The following is a 15,820-nucleotide window of genomic DNA, read 5'->3' on the forward strand; positions in this document are numbered from 1 at the left end:
GCTCAGAAGCAACCAAGCCCACATGGAAGAAGCATACCAGCATGTGCAATCAGGAGGTGTCGAAGGGATCAGGGATCAGGCATCATCAGAACAAAAAATCTTATCATAGTGAATGAGGGGTGGAGTGCGGAGTGGAGACCCAAGGCCCATTTGTAGGCCACTGGAGATCCCCTTACAGAAGGGTGTCGGGGAGGAGATGAGCTAGTCAGATGAAACATACAACTTTCCTCTAGCTCCTAAATGCTTCCCCCCCTTCCACTCCCACTATCATGATCCCAATTCTGCCTTGCAAGCTTCCAAGTCTGGCTAGACCAGAGGATGTATACTGGTACAGATAGGAACTGGAAACACAGGGAATCCAGGGCAAATGATCCCTTCAGGACAAGTGGTGTGAGTGGCGATACTGGGAGGGTGGAGGGAGGGTGGATTGGAAAGGGGGAACCGATTACAAGGATCTACTTGTGACCTCCTCTCTGGGGGACAGACAACAGAAAAGTGGGTGAAGGGAGACGTCGGACAGGTCAAGATATGACAATATAATAATTTATAAATTATAAAGGGTTAATGAGGGAAGGGGAAGCAGGGAGGGAGGGGAAAATGAGGAGTTGATGCCAGGGGCTTAAATTGAGAGCAAATGTTTTGAGAATGATGAGGGCAATGAATGTACAAATGTGCTTTACACAAGTGATGTATGGATGAATTGTGATAAGAGTTGTATGAGCCCCTAACATAATGATTAAAAAAGTTCTAATAGATTTGGAGCTTTGCAACCACCTCAAACCCAAACCTATAGCTCTCAAATCATCCTGTATAGAGTTTCTACACCTGTAAATCTTTACCAAAGCAGAAAGCCTCATCTTTCTTCCACAAGTGTCTGGTGGATTTGAACTATTGACTTTGTGGTTAGCCTATTTATCATTCCTTACCCTCAGCATCTAACTCAAAGCCTGTTAAATAATGGGTACTTGAATAGAAATGAAAATCAGCTAAGGTGAAATTTACACCATTCTTAATTCTATTTTATATTCACTGCCCTCCTTATCTTGCCTAAAAACAACAACCCAAAAAAACTGACTGATATCAAGTCAGTTCTAATTTATGGTGACCTCTAGGGGAGGGTACAACTGCCCCTGTGGGTTGAGCCTGGTGTTAAAGCCTCATCTTTATCCCTTGGAGCAGCTGGTGGTTTCCAACCGCTGACATCGCAGTTAGCACCCCAACTTGTAACCACTATGCCACTAGGGCTCCTACTTTGCCTAAAAGCAGCCATGAATCTCCTCTGTTTGCATAAATCCTCTTTCTGAAAGTTTTTAAGTTATTCTGTCCCTTTCTGCTCACCCTTGATGCTTTCTACATCAACCATTCATTAATTAGCCAGTTATTCTGCACAAATAAATCAGGGTAATCTTTTCTTTCTTTCTTTTTTTAAAATTGTTTTATTGGGGGCTCATACAGCTCTAATCACTATTCATCCATCCATTGTGTCAAGCACATTTGTACACATGTTGCCATCATTATTTTCAAAACATTTTCTTTCTACTTAAGCCCTTGGTCTCAGCTCATTTTCCCCTCTCCTACCCTGTCTCTCTCATGAACCCTTAATACTTTATAAATTATTCTTTTTTTCATGTCTTACACTGACTGCTGTCTCCCTTCATCCATTTTCCTTTTGTCTGTCCCTCTGGATGGGGTTTTTTATGTATATCATTGTGATTGGTTCCCCCCTTTCCCCCACAATATTTTCTTTCTTGTGAGAAATAATTGTCAGATGAAGGGTTATTAAACGTGAATGCAGTTACTAAGGTAAGTCATGGCCTTTGTCCAGAGCCAGATCTCAGAACCCCATCAGCAGCAACTAACAAAGAGCTCTATTGCAGGCGGGCTGGAGAAGAGTTTGGCGTGTCCTGCTGGGGTACGGTCTAATTGGCTCCAGAACAACCAGAATCAGTGACTGTGCTATGATTACTGACTAAAGCACAACTCCAGTTGTAATTCTACAAAACGGTGTATTAGTAAATTCAAGAAAATTGTGAGAGATGCCAAAACTGAAAGCCAAACGAATTTACTCAATGGTTAAAAAATGCAGAAATAGGGTGCCGTCAGAACTTTGTCCTTGACCTTTCTCTTCCTGCCCCACACTTGTGTACCATTGATGGCTTTTCCGCTAGACCACTCCTCCAAACTTGAACCCTGATCTTCATAATTTCAGCCTAAACATATGTACATGTTTTATTTTTGTTTTACTTATTCTAATTATTCATATACATATGCTTTTAGAATAAACATGTTTCCCTTTACTTTTATTTCTCGGTTTCAAAGAAGCATTCATTCCCATCCTACTGCTTCCAAGTGGCCTTAGGTGAACGGGTTGTTCCTAGAGGAAAACATTCAGGCAGATGTTCTCTTCAGGGGCAGCCTGTGTGGGAGGACATCTCTTTGATTCTTTATTCTTTTCTCTCACATCCTCTGCTGCTTCCGTCAATCTTTCACCTATTTCTTCTGAATTTTTCTTCATCCACAAAACCAAACCAAATCTATTCCCATTGAGCTGATTCCCGGTCATGGCGACCCTATAGGATGATGTGGACCTGCTCCATGGAGTCTCCAAGCCTTTTGTTCAGCAGATGGGAACACAACCATAACAACACCATGGTTCTGCCTTTCATTCTCATCCAGGGCCATCAGAATGACCCATGGACGGGGCAGAAGTACTTCTTCGAGGCTGTAGACTGTAAATCTTTATGGAACCTGGGAGCAGAGAGCCTCATCTGTTCCTCATACCTTTTCTCATAGAACAGGGGAAATGAGGATTTCACAGCTACCTTTTAACGCGGTCAATATAAAAGCTGAGCAAGGTAACCCATATTCTACAGAGGAGACAAAAGTGAGTGAAAAGAAACGTGGGCTGATTGAACATCAATGGAAACATTGGCACAATGCTGATTCTTCAGAACTTGTCTCACTTAATCTATGTCAAAGTGGTCTTTTGCCTCTTAGCAGATGATCGCTGGGGAGAAAGACACAGAAAACAGGAAAAAATATAGTGCAACAGAGGGATCGAAAAACAGTTCTGTCTTAAGCTTATTGCTTTGATCCTAAAAAAAGCATCCAGAAAACAGCTTCATTCGCCTAGTTTTTCCTTCTCTTGTTAAGAGCTATACAGTAGTGTTATATGAAAAATAACATATCTATCTAAGCTTCACCACTTTTTAGAATGTTTCTTCGTGGTTAAAATGCTAGGGCACACGATGTTTAGTTCAGGTATTTGCAATTTTTGAGTTGAAGCAGGAGTGGTTTAATTCCATCACAGCATCTCAGGGTTCTTCCTGTCACTTGTTCTAGATATAATGAAGAAAATTCAGTGACAGATTGGGCAGTGAAAGTATAAGGACTCCCTTCTTCAGAACTGGCAATACCCTGAGGCTCCTTTATGTACAGGCCTGCTCTTTGGTCTTCATTTTCCCCACATGGGGACGACATGGGAAATTCATCCTGCTGTGGTTTTATATGTATGTGACCGAGTATATGACTTTAGATTTCAAATAATCTAAAGAGGAATTATACACACTCTGCTAGGTATTTATGTTTCTCATGTGAAGGTTTGTTTCATTTGAAGAAATAAGACTTCATTACCAAGATGCCTTCCCAAAGACGTTGATTTTGTTAAGCACAGGATAGCAAGATACTGAGCATCTCATCTTCTCTCTTGGATACAGGGTGCACTACTGTAGCTTGTCGTGAACACATTAATTTGTTTTATAAACACCCTTCCATTGTAGAGCCTGTTAATATGAACAATTAATGTATATTTCTTCTACAGTTGCTGACATGCGTGAAAAACATTTCTTTTAGTATTATAGCGTCTGGGGTCTTAAAGGCTTGAAGGTAATCAAGCGGCCATCAAGCTCAGAAGCAACAAAGCCCACATGGAAGAAGCACACCAGCCTATGCAACCACGAGGTGTCAAAGGGATCAGGTATAAGGCATCATCAGAACAAAAAATCTTACCATAGTGAATGATGGGGGAGTGCAGAGTGGAGACCCAAAGCCCATTAGTAGGCCACTGGAGATCCCCTTGCAGAGGGGTCTCAGGGAGGAGATGAGCCAGTCAGGGTGCGATGTAACAACGATGAAAAATACAACTTTCCTCTAGTTCCTAAATGTTTCCTCCCTGCTTCCACTACCATGACTCGAATCCGATCATGCAAGTCTGGCTAGACCAGAGGATGTACACTGGTATAGATAGGAACTGAAAATCCAGGGAATCCAGGGCGGATGAGCCCTAAGGACCAGTGGTGTGAGTGGCGAAAGAGGGAGGGTAGAGGGAGAGTGGGTAGGAAAGAGGGAACCGATTACAAGGAAGTATATGTGACCTCCTCCCTCGGGGACGGACAACAGAAAAGTGGGTGAAGGGAGACGTCGGACAGGGCAAGATATGACAAAATAACAATTTATAAACTATCAAGGGCTCATGAGGGAGGGGGGAGTGGGGAGGGAGGGGAAAAATGAGGACCTAATGCCGGGGGTTTAAGTGGAGAGGAAATGTTTTGAGAATGTTGAGGGCAATGAATGTACAAATGCGCTTCACACAATTGATGTGTGTATGGATTGTGATAAGAGTTGTATGAGCCCCTAATAAAATGATTTAAAAAAAAAGAAATTAACTCTCACTTTCCCATTTGGTCTGAAGCCCCTTCAGCTTCAATATGAGCTGTGTATTTTGGTAGAATTGGATATAAAATGGCTAAGTCTTTCCCTTTTATCACTCACAAATGTCTTTGTTTCTCTCTCTTAAATTTATGATGTCTTTATATCCACTCTGTTTTCTTTGCTTTTTCTTATAGTTCCTCTTCCAACAGTATTTGCTTTTTACCAGTCCCTAAAGAATGGCTGTTGTCATCATTTAACATTTGAATGGCAATAATATTCTACAAATGCTTTACAATAGGTTTTTACAAGTTATTCTCATGACTTTAGTAAGTCTGCGGTTATTATTTCTAGTTACTATACACTCACTCTGCCTTTTTCTAGTAGATTTGTAAAACTTTGACTAGAAATCATGCACAGTTTTAGACTGTATAGAGTTTTGAATGCATTAATTCTAGGAGTCTTAAAACTTTCTTGTGGCCTTTTATCCTTATGCAGGAAATGCCATTTTAGATCAAAAGGAAAATATTATATTTTATTTTGTCTCTTTATACTCAGAAACATATAAGGAGGTGGAGAAATTTGATGCAAACAATACTGAATCTGGAAAATTCTCAGTTATAGTAGTCTTAAGAAATGCGTTATTAAAATATATACTTAAAACTTCAGTCTTATTCTTGTATGTTATTTTATAGCATATATAAACAGCATATTTTAAAAAGAATCTTTGTGCCTCCAATGCTAACATAAATTCTGATATGTATCACCAGTCAATCGGGTGATTTAATATGAATGTTGATTTATTGGTGTTCGCTATTTTAAACATATGTGTATACTTCTCCTTTCCTGTTCCCTGAAAGCCCCCCAAGAGTGGAGCTTTGAAGCTATTTTCCCAGATGCCCCAACTCTAGTTATGGCCTTCATAAGAAACCACAATGAATGCCCAGTCTACACTTCCACCATGAACAGTTTGGGGTTCCATTTAAAGAATTCCTTCTGAATGTTTGCCTCTTGGAGTATCTTAATACTCTAGCACCCAATGACCCAAGCTATGAAGATTCCTCTCATAGCTTTTTAAAATTTCACAAACCAAGAACAACTTGAACTAAAAACAACTTGATTTTCCCCTTGCTGATATTCTTGACTTTTGAGTTATCTGAGATTATTGTTCATTTATTTGACTCTAATTTTACCACCCAACAATCAATTTATTTCCCTGGCAGAGAACTTCCAAGCTTATTCATTCTGACTCACACGTAATGTTATTTGATTAGTTCAGAACACCAAAACAGAGTGGATGAGATTTTGGAAGTTGTTATATAAGTCTGATTTTTTACAATTATTTTTCTTTATATTATATATTTATAATAACAAAAGAAAAGCATAAATATTAGACTAGATATTACATATTGAATTTGTATAAAACTTCCAAATAAAATGTTTTCAAATATTTTAAGTGGGAAATTCGAGTTTGTTTGGTTATTCATTTCTTTTTATTATATAATTTTATACTTTAACAAACTACATACATATCCCTGATCAAGATAACTTAAATAATAATATCTTCACATTCTTCAAGGTTATCTGTGAGAAACTTTGTTTACTTAAGTATAAGGTAGCAGCAATAATGTATTTACTGTGTTTTTATATGACAGAAATGTTTCAAATGTTAAATTGAATTTATATAATTCAAACTCTTTAACTATAAATGATATATTTATGTTCTAAAATTAACAATTGTTTCTTTTAATTCATTGGTAAGTGTAACATTTCAATTCTTGTAGTACAACAATACATTTTAAGTCAAACGGATAAATTTAATAACCAGGTATTTTGAAATACTGAAGTAGATTTTTTCCTCAAGAATACACAGATATTACTTGATCTTGATAGTTTTTTCTTTATGAAGAACCAGATTGTTTCATTAACTGTGGTAATAAGACATCACTAGCAAATTATTTTAAATTTACTTTTTCTAAAGTTCATTTTTGATTTGACAGTGCATATTAGGGTTTCTCATGATCTTTGAAAATCTTGATTTAGTAATCTAGTTTGAAGCCAAAAACTATAGTTTGACAAGTCCTTAAGATGATAAACATTAATTTTTAAAATCTTTCTTTTAGTTTATAAACTGTCAACAAAACTCTCTTTTTGGACAATTAGCACTGTTAACTACAAGTAGCAGAGAATAGCATTCTGATTATATTCTGTTTCCAAAACTTTGAAAGAAATGGAACTAGTAGCACTTGAATTTTACTAGATTATAATTTTGATAATATTCTCATACATGCAATTTATATATATATATATATATATATAGTGGCATCTATAGACAAGAGCCTCCGTAAATAATGCCATAATTTACTAAATCTTGGTATCTTCAGAAATAATCATTAATGTGAATAATGCTTTGCTCCCAGAATATAAACTTACCATAGTATATTATTTATTTTGAATGAATATTTACACTCTAGTAGCAGATCATATATTGCTCTTCCAAGTTTTTTCCTTTAGGGTTCTTAAAAGTGCTATTACAATTAGTCTTGCTGTGTAGTGAGGACTCTTTATAAAAAAAGGCTATAGCATGTTCTTTCCTAGCCAAATTTGAGACCCTTTACCCCCAAATAAATCCCCACAGGAGGGTACTACCAGTTCATTCTAAATCACCTCTTTCAGGAAGTCCTACTTGATCAACTACCCACCTGTCATGCTTTTTTTCTTTAATTTTTAGAACATTATATTTTGGCATTCTGTTCTATAATTTCTTAGTTTTCCTGGTTTATCTATAAATATATTTTTGCTTTACTAAGATAGAGCCTTTAATATATTTGGGCTAGAAGTAATTTTGTAGCAGAAATATTATGTATTTATTAGATTAAATCAAACTTTGTTAGAATCAAATTCTTATACTTTTTATTAATAAACCCTAACACAGCTTGGGCAGTCAATCTATAAATAAGGTAGTATCCAAGCAGTAAGGGTTCTTAGAAATATTAGGGTGCTAACAGTCGACTTCTTTTGTTGTAAGAAAGTATATGAAATTGCAAAATGTATAATAAAAATGATAGCATTGATAGGGAAAAGCAGTAACTCCTTTATTCTCTAAATAAAAGTGAATTTTATACTATTGTGTAACAAATGCAAGAATACATTTCTGAAGCTGTTCATCATCAGAGCTGCATTCTGAATCACAACCAAAATTCTCAACAGATTTAGACGAAGAGTCAAAATGTATTTTTGGTTTGATCAGAAATTTTAATTGTTTCATTTCAGATATTTAAAACTGCTGCTGAATATTTGCAAAAACAATTACTTCAAGCCATCCTGTTTGTCTTATGCCCAGTTGACCTGACTCGATGCTATTCTAATGAAATAGATACAAGACGTTTACACTGGAGTAGTGAGAACCTAGTTCTTATTTGATCATCTTAAGATATCTCTAAGTGAGTTTTCTTCATAAAATAAATGAGACCTCTAAAAAGGAAAAAACAAAAACCCTTCAAACAAACTCTTCCTTTTCAGCGCCAGAGACCATCACATGTCCTAACAGAAAGGTTTCCTAAAACAACCTTCCAGAACAGATTTGGTAGCAAGTTATATATGAACCTTGATAAGAAAATAAGCAAAAATAGTACAAATCGAGCTTTACTTGTTTTATGTCATTGCCTGGAGAGCTTTGGAAACGGATTTGGGATGAAAGGCCACTAAAGCTGAAGAGGACATAGCTACACAACCCTTGCAAGGCCGTCAGAGAAGGATCCGGAGCCCCCAAAAAGGTCTATCCGTAATGAGAAGATTCATTCAGGAGAAAAAGTATGTGAGAGAGTGTATGTGTCCTGAAAGTAGGTGTCTTGGTATAGTATGCTTCCCACCACCCTCCTTTCAATTTGCTAATGGTATTCCACGTTTATTTGCAAGGCTTAAGAGCATGACTATGCCACGCTGCTTCACAAAACCAAGAAAACTCCGGCAATATGAGAAGCTCTCCAGAGTTCGTTGCTAATAAATCTTTAATAAGGGCGGGAGGAGCAGCTGGGGAAAGAGAGGCAAAGAGAATTGTTCGAGAACTACCTGAAAAGAGTATGTGAGCTTTCGATTGAATCACAACTGCAAGTTAGATTAGAGTGAAGTTCTTACGGTGGCCGCCGCTCACGTCTCACCGCTTAGGTAATTTGCCACAAAGTGTCACCAGGAGGAGTTTTTCTTACCGAATCACTGGACATAATCCAGTTGACAAAGGAACTACCAAAACAAAGGATTATGGTTCTGTCCCTGATGTTGTGATCCATGCATGAGCACAATTCAGGTTGTTCTTCTATGGTCCCCTCGTGAAAACATTCAAAAACTATTCATGCTGAGTTTTAAAAGTATATGGGAAGCAAATAAAAGCACTGTATTCATGGAAAGAATATCCTTTTATCAATTAAATCTGAACAGCACACCTGCCCTGCTTTCAAGAAATACCTCTAACAATCCCAACCCTCCTCATTTTGGTAACGAAGGGCTTTGCTGCTGACTTCTAGATAAAGGGTTTTGCCTCACAGATCTGATATAACCAAAACGAAAACAAAAGGAAAAAATGAGCTGGTACATCAAAGAGTAAATGTTTCCATTTCCAGAATATGCATGAGTGCAAACAAACGTTCACTCTTCTAGAAGAAATCATTTCTGTAAATTAATCCTACCAATGCCCTGCAGTGCACTTACCTGTATTTTATGTGTTTATAGTCATTTCTTCTAGGGTTCGATAGCAAGTTTATACCAGTGAACAGCAACAAACTGGCTTTAACATTGTAAAAGAAGACTTTCCATTTGCTATTCCGGAACTTCTTCAACTCGATATTGCTTGTGGTCTTCGCCACTATTTCCTCCATTTAGTGAGAGTGAATTATATTTAAGGCTGTGAAGCAAAAATTGATTCGAATGCAAATTAAAAAAAAATTTTACTGGGGGCTTACAACACTTATCACAATCCATACATACATCCATTGGGTCAAGCACAGAATGCAGAATTTATATTTGTTACTGCATACATTGTTATGGTTAGCTCGACCTTTATATCATGGTCAAGGTTTAATGTGTTGGTGCTATTAAATTTATTTTTAATCTTAAGCAGTGTTCTGATGATCATCTTTATCCGCTAAGTCTTTGAGCATATCCATAATTATTACCTTAAGAAAGTGTCCTAGAAATGGAATTTTCGGTCAAAGGTTATTACACATTTTAAGGCTTTTAACATATATGTCTAAAGGACCTTCCAAAATTGTTGCCTCAATTTATCTTTTGTTCATCTCTGTGTAAAAGCCTCCATTTCCCCTCATCTCTGCTAACATCAAGTATTAGAATTTTCAATTACTTTGGGGAAACTAGTTGATGAAAAGGGCATGCATTTTAATATGCATTGCTCTAACAATTAATTAAGCATTATGCCATATTGTAATTGGTCATTTGCATCTCTTTTGCCAGCTACCTATTGTGGTACATTTATATATATGTGGTACATATATGCACATACCTTTTTTCCCAGTTTACAATTTCTCTTTATGTTTTTTCCCTAAAATAAAAAAATACATACTATGTAGTCAAAACTAGTAAGTTATTCAGATGAAAAAAGACTATTGAAGAAGATAGAGACAAAGTTGAAGTTTGTTTGACATGAGTGAGGGCGATTTTTATATGGCTGGATGAGCAATTCCTATTGGCTTTACGCCTCCCGATCACACTCTCATAAACGCCCCAATACAACCCACTTCTTTTTCTTCTTTTCTGTTTTCTGGAGGGGTTTTAGGCGGTTTTAGGCTCCTTCTCTCTCACTCTTTCTTTTTAAAATTTTAACTTTATGCATTTATTTATCATCTACTTCAATATAAGGGTGTTTTACTACATCCTTTGGCATGGGCCTCGTTACTGTCTTCCTGTGTTTCTGGAATAATTTCTGAAGTCATTGATGGGTTCTCAGGCCGGGTGTAATCAAGTTCAGTACTGACCACTTGTCAGAGTTCTCTTCTCTCCTTTGGGGCTCTGGCAGCATGCTCAATAGGTAATACGCCTTGAACAATGACTTATTCACTGACTACAGGTGTGTTTCTTCCCTTGTCTCACACATTTGATGAAAGCTACATCTATGTGGGAGAATCTCTGAGCCATTTTAAATGAGGTGATTTCTGCCCTGACTAATTATTGAGACTGTATTCAAAGTAAGTGATTTCTTCAAGCAATGGATAAATTGAGTCAGAAGAGATTATTAGGCCCTTTGAGGTGACCCAGCTGGTGTTTAGCTACTAAAAAGAACACACCGAAGCACATAGAATATAAACTTTCCCATGATGCCAGATACTGCTTCTCTGGTGGGAGAAAAAGTGTTACTGATTTTTCATAGAACAATATTAAAATGATTGAAGAAGTCGTACAATAGTAGATCTAAAGTTCTTCTAGAACTCTTTAAAATCATGTATCGAATATAAACTTTTAATATTATGTATATGTCTATTAAGCTTATGTACAAGTATGTGAGACTTTATTATATTTTATAATTATAAAACAACTTTTCTGAATTCTATACAAAACTTCATATTTCAAAATTGAACAATTTGAACTCCTATCTTTTGAGAGATTCTGGTCCACACTTGCCAGCCAATACCTTTTTACTACATAGTAAGATTTTATGTGTGTATGTAGATATTTACATATATACACTATGGAAGATGCTTAACCATGTACAACTCTTGAAGCAATTACCACCTTAAGGGCAGGTCACTGCCATAACTTTTTAAGTATTATAAATTAATATTATAAGTTAATATTAATATATGAATGCACAATTCATAGGGCATGAGTCTGTTTTCTGGTTTGCCTATGGTGCTCAATTAATCTTTCAAAGATAAATTATATGTTAAGCTTACATTAGAAACTTAAAAAATGTCTGGTATTTAACTGCAAAAACTAAGCTTTGCTCTGCTGGAATTTGAAACTGACTTAATGTAGGAGTTCATGCATAAGCAGTAGTAGGACCTTTGAAGCTTAAAGTTTAATCCTTTTTAGATCATCAAGAACTTTAGTCTGTTCATGTCTGTTCCTCATAAACGCACATTAGAAACACTGTCATCATCCCATGAAGTGTGGTACAGTTGATAGTTTTAGTGAGCAAGAAATCACGTGAGGGTAAAAGCCCTTCTTCAGAATTAGTGAGGGAACTGCTAAATAGAGGACACAACAGAGACGTTTGCATCACAGGCCTCTTGGATTACGGGAACCTTGGGCTGCATTTTCTGACACGACTGATTACTGACTTGTTATTTGGAGTTCTTAAAAAAAAATAGTTCCTACTACCACCCAGTAAAAAAAAAAAAGTGCTCTGCAATCTTTTCTTGTTTTGCCTATGATTGGTAGCATACCTTTTAACTGCTGTAATAAAAAATATATGTGCAAGTTGGCTATAAGAAATGCCAAAGTTTCACCTAATAAAATTTTGGTATGCTTCAGTTTTCAAAGTAAATTTGATTTATTTGAGCCACCAGTTGTCCGATGACAGCCTTGTGTTTTTTATATGAGTCATGTCCCAAGGGGTCTAGAATATGCCAATGGTGTACCTTGGATTGGATCCAGTGTCCGCAAACAGGTTTTCATTAGACTTTGATGCCAGTCGCATTGGGGAGCAGAGAGGCTGCTGAAAACCAGCTTTACTTTGGGATCACTTCTTTCTCTTAGAAAAAACAACCAAGATCTTTTTTAGCAAAGCTTTGCGCCTCCACATTGTAGGTATGGCAATATTTCAGCAAGCAGTAATCTGTTATTGCAGGTGGTCGGGCTTCAAGCACTTCCGTATTTTGAGAATAGATCAGACGAAGTGCAACAACTTTTATTGAAAAATTGCCGAATTTGAAAATTAGAAACACATTTTCTGTGGCTAAGATTAAGTTAGCATGTATTACAGTCTCTTGGCCTTTTCTGTCGCACTAAGGGGAATATAATTACATAGGTTATTCCACGTGTCATGAGACTGGAACCTTAAGCACACTAAGAAACTTTTACCATGCTGACGTACACCCTCACCCTTTAATCTCTTTAATAAGAAAGGACTTTCCATTTTCTTATTAAGCAAACGAAGTATGCTAGTCGGTGAGTAATAAGGCAACCCCATTTTTATTTTTATTCAATAAAAGCAAATTATATTGAGGATATTTTTAATTACACGTCTCCAAGCTGTTCGAGAAGGTTCTATGTGAAAATGAAGACCAAGTTTGCTGTTTAAAATCTATTTTACCCACACTCACAGGTGTATGTGTCTGTCTGTATGTGTGTAACTTGATTTGAAAATGGGATTTTCAGTCTTATTCCTTAAACCTTAGTGCATATTTTTTCCATTGACAATAAGGTGTAAAATCTATTACCACTAGAGAAAATCAGATCAAAAGAAGAATGATGAAACAAAAGGGAGAAGTCCAGTTCCTCGCTGAGGTGAAGGCAGACCTGGGTCTCCTAAATCAGTAGAAGTTTCACTAAATTTACAAAAGCAAAAATCTTGACAAGACCTCTGAGAATTTGTTGGCATTATCTTATGACTTAGAAAATGTAATTGTCATTATAATAGAGGAAGTAATAGCTATTTTATTGTTTGTATGTGATATAGAATAGAATGCTACATTGTTTTAATTGCAAAACACCTGGTTGGATCTCTTAATCTAGCTGAAAGGTATAACTCCTTGAATTAGCAAGTCAATCAAAGAACAGCATTTGTCAGTATCTATTATGTCAAATACATAAAAATAAAACATTACAGGGTAGATGATTATATAGCTAAAGTTTTAGGGTGTGGTGTAGGTTAATGATTATTAATTATTTTTTCTTGTTCAATTCCTAGTATTTAAAAAAATCAACTATAAATCTCTCTCCAATGTTTTTAGGTGGACATCTAAATTTTTCATCATAGCTTTAAACAGACGCATAGTCTATAATTTCTGATGCATTGTAAATATTAACATTTTAATTCTTTAAAACATATTCAATAAAATGTAAGTACCATAAAGATTTGCTACCTACCATTATCAATTTTTTAAAATGTATAAAATTTCCACAAATTTTTATACTTCTGGATGATAAAAATTGGCTAACGTGGGGTTATACAGATGTTGCACACTTGATAAATTTACTAAAAATACACTAAATACTAACGAGAGTACAATTGCAATTGGCAAACTTTATGATATGTAAGTTGTGCCTCACAGAGCTGCTAAAAATAGGCTAACAAGTGTCCTTTCACAGTAAGAATTTTTATTTTCTGTAGAATCCTATGCAAGTGCAGTGTGCTTTCAGTTTTAGAAGTCATGTGTTGATTTCATCACACTACTCTATGATCAAAATTTGTATCTAAATGTAAATATATTTCATTTCCAAAGACCATCAGACTTCAAATACAAAAATATTTTTTAAGTTTCTGTTAAAAATTATTGGCATATAATTGATTTAAAAACTTGATAAATTATTTGCATAAATAAGGACAATAGTAGCAGTTACTAGATATATGTATTTAATGTGACAGGCTGGACTGGTTTATCCTTTATTTAGTTTTTTTCTTTCCTATGTATCCAATGTTAAAATTGAGACAGGATTCTATAACAATTTTATTCTTGTTTCTTGTTTTTGCTGTTTTAAGCCCTAAGAAACACCTTTTAGATAAATTATTAGATGGAGATATAAACAATGTGACACAAAGTTATGTACAAAGTACTGAATGCCTTTTAAAGTCATCTTTTAATTATCTACACTTAACTAGGTCTTCTTTCAGCACCCAATTTAAGATCACCGGTGATGCCCTTCCAAAATACATGTCACCTTCACTAGACCATGATTTTCAGAGATTTACCAGTTATGTGATTTGGAAGTTCTGTAATAATGTGATCACCCCACTTAATGTTATCTGATGTGATCAGATAATCTATGCTAAAGTCTATGGGGGTTAGGGTGGGATGTACTATCCTTTCTCAGGCCACAGTGCTAATCCAATGTAAAGGGAGTTTTTCGGGGTGTGTTTTTATATCAGTTTTTCTCTTCAAACATATAGGAAGGGATAAGAGGGGGAGAAGCAGCTGAAGGAGGAACCTCAGTACCACTGAGAAGAAAGAGGCCAAGAGTGAGTGCCTGGTTTGGACCTAAGGCACCCGCACTGAGAACCTTTAGACCCTTGGGAGATTCATGACAGGACACATGGAGAACTCCAAGGTCCACAGATGTTGAAAGGACACAAGGCCTTACCCCGGAGTTTACAGAGGAAAGAGACTTCCTTTGGGGCTAATGCCTTGAATTCAGACTTCTCACCTCCTAGACTATAAAAGAATGCATTTCTGCATTTTAAAAGCTATATGCTGGTGTCATTGCTATTATAACAGCACTATGTAACTCAAACACCAACTGACTTGCAGAAGTGATCTGTCCCAAATTGCTGGCACAAGTCAGTTATTATCACCAGTTGTTTTCTTTAAAAAGTTCAAAACTCATTAAAACCCACCGCCAGGGAGTTAATTCTGGCTCATAGTGAACCTACAAGACAGAGCAGAAATGGCCTTATGAGTTTCCAAGACTGTAACTCTTTTTTGTTTGTTTGCTTTTTCTTTTCTTTTAAAATACTTTTATTGGGAGCTCTTACATCTCTTATTACAATCCATACATCCTTGCAGTGTGTCAAGCACATTTGCACATATGTTGCCATCATCATTTTCAAAGCATTCTCTTCCTACTTGAGCCCCTAATATCAGGTCCCCATTTCTTCCTCCTACCTCCCCCGCCCGCCCTCCCTCATGAACCCTTGATAAATTGTAGATCATTTCCATATCTTACATCGTTCTCTGTTGCCCCTCACCCACTTGTCCATTATTCATCCCTCTGGGAGGGGATTCTACATTGATGCTTGTGACCGAGTTTCCATTTCTTCCCCCACCTGGCATCTCTACTCTCCTTTTTGGCCCCAAGGGGTTTATCTTCCCTAGAATTCCTGTGTTGCAGGCTCTAATCTGTAGCGGTGTGCATGCTCTGGTATAATCCAATTTGTACAGTAAAATTGAAGTTATGATAGTGTGGTGAAGGAAGCACCAAAGAACTAGAGGAAAGTTGTGTGTTTCATCGGTGCTATATTGCACCCTGACTGGCTCATCTCTTTCCTGTGACCCCTCTGTGAGGG

The 15,820-nt window shown here is 36.5% G+C and overlaps 1 pseudogene; it reads left to right on the top strand.

Moving 5' to 3' along the window:
* The first annotated feature begins 1,810 nt into the window (after window positions 1–1,810).
* Window positions 1,811–15,820, top strand: part of LOC101657247 — a 29,409-nt pseudogene continuing 15,399 nt past the window's right edge.

Source organism: Echinops telfairi, unplaced genomic scaffold (assembly GCF_000313985.2).
Source record: "Echinops telfairi isolate 266 unplaced genomic scaffold, ASM31398v2 ScPeMD7_3533;HRSCAF=4204_0, whole genome shotgun sequence".
In the NCBI taxonomy this organism is placed as follows: domain Eukaryota; kingdom Metazoa; phylum Chordata; class Mammalia; order Afrosoricida; family Tenrecidae; genus Echinops; species Echinops telfairi.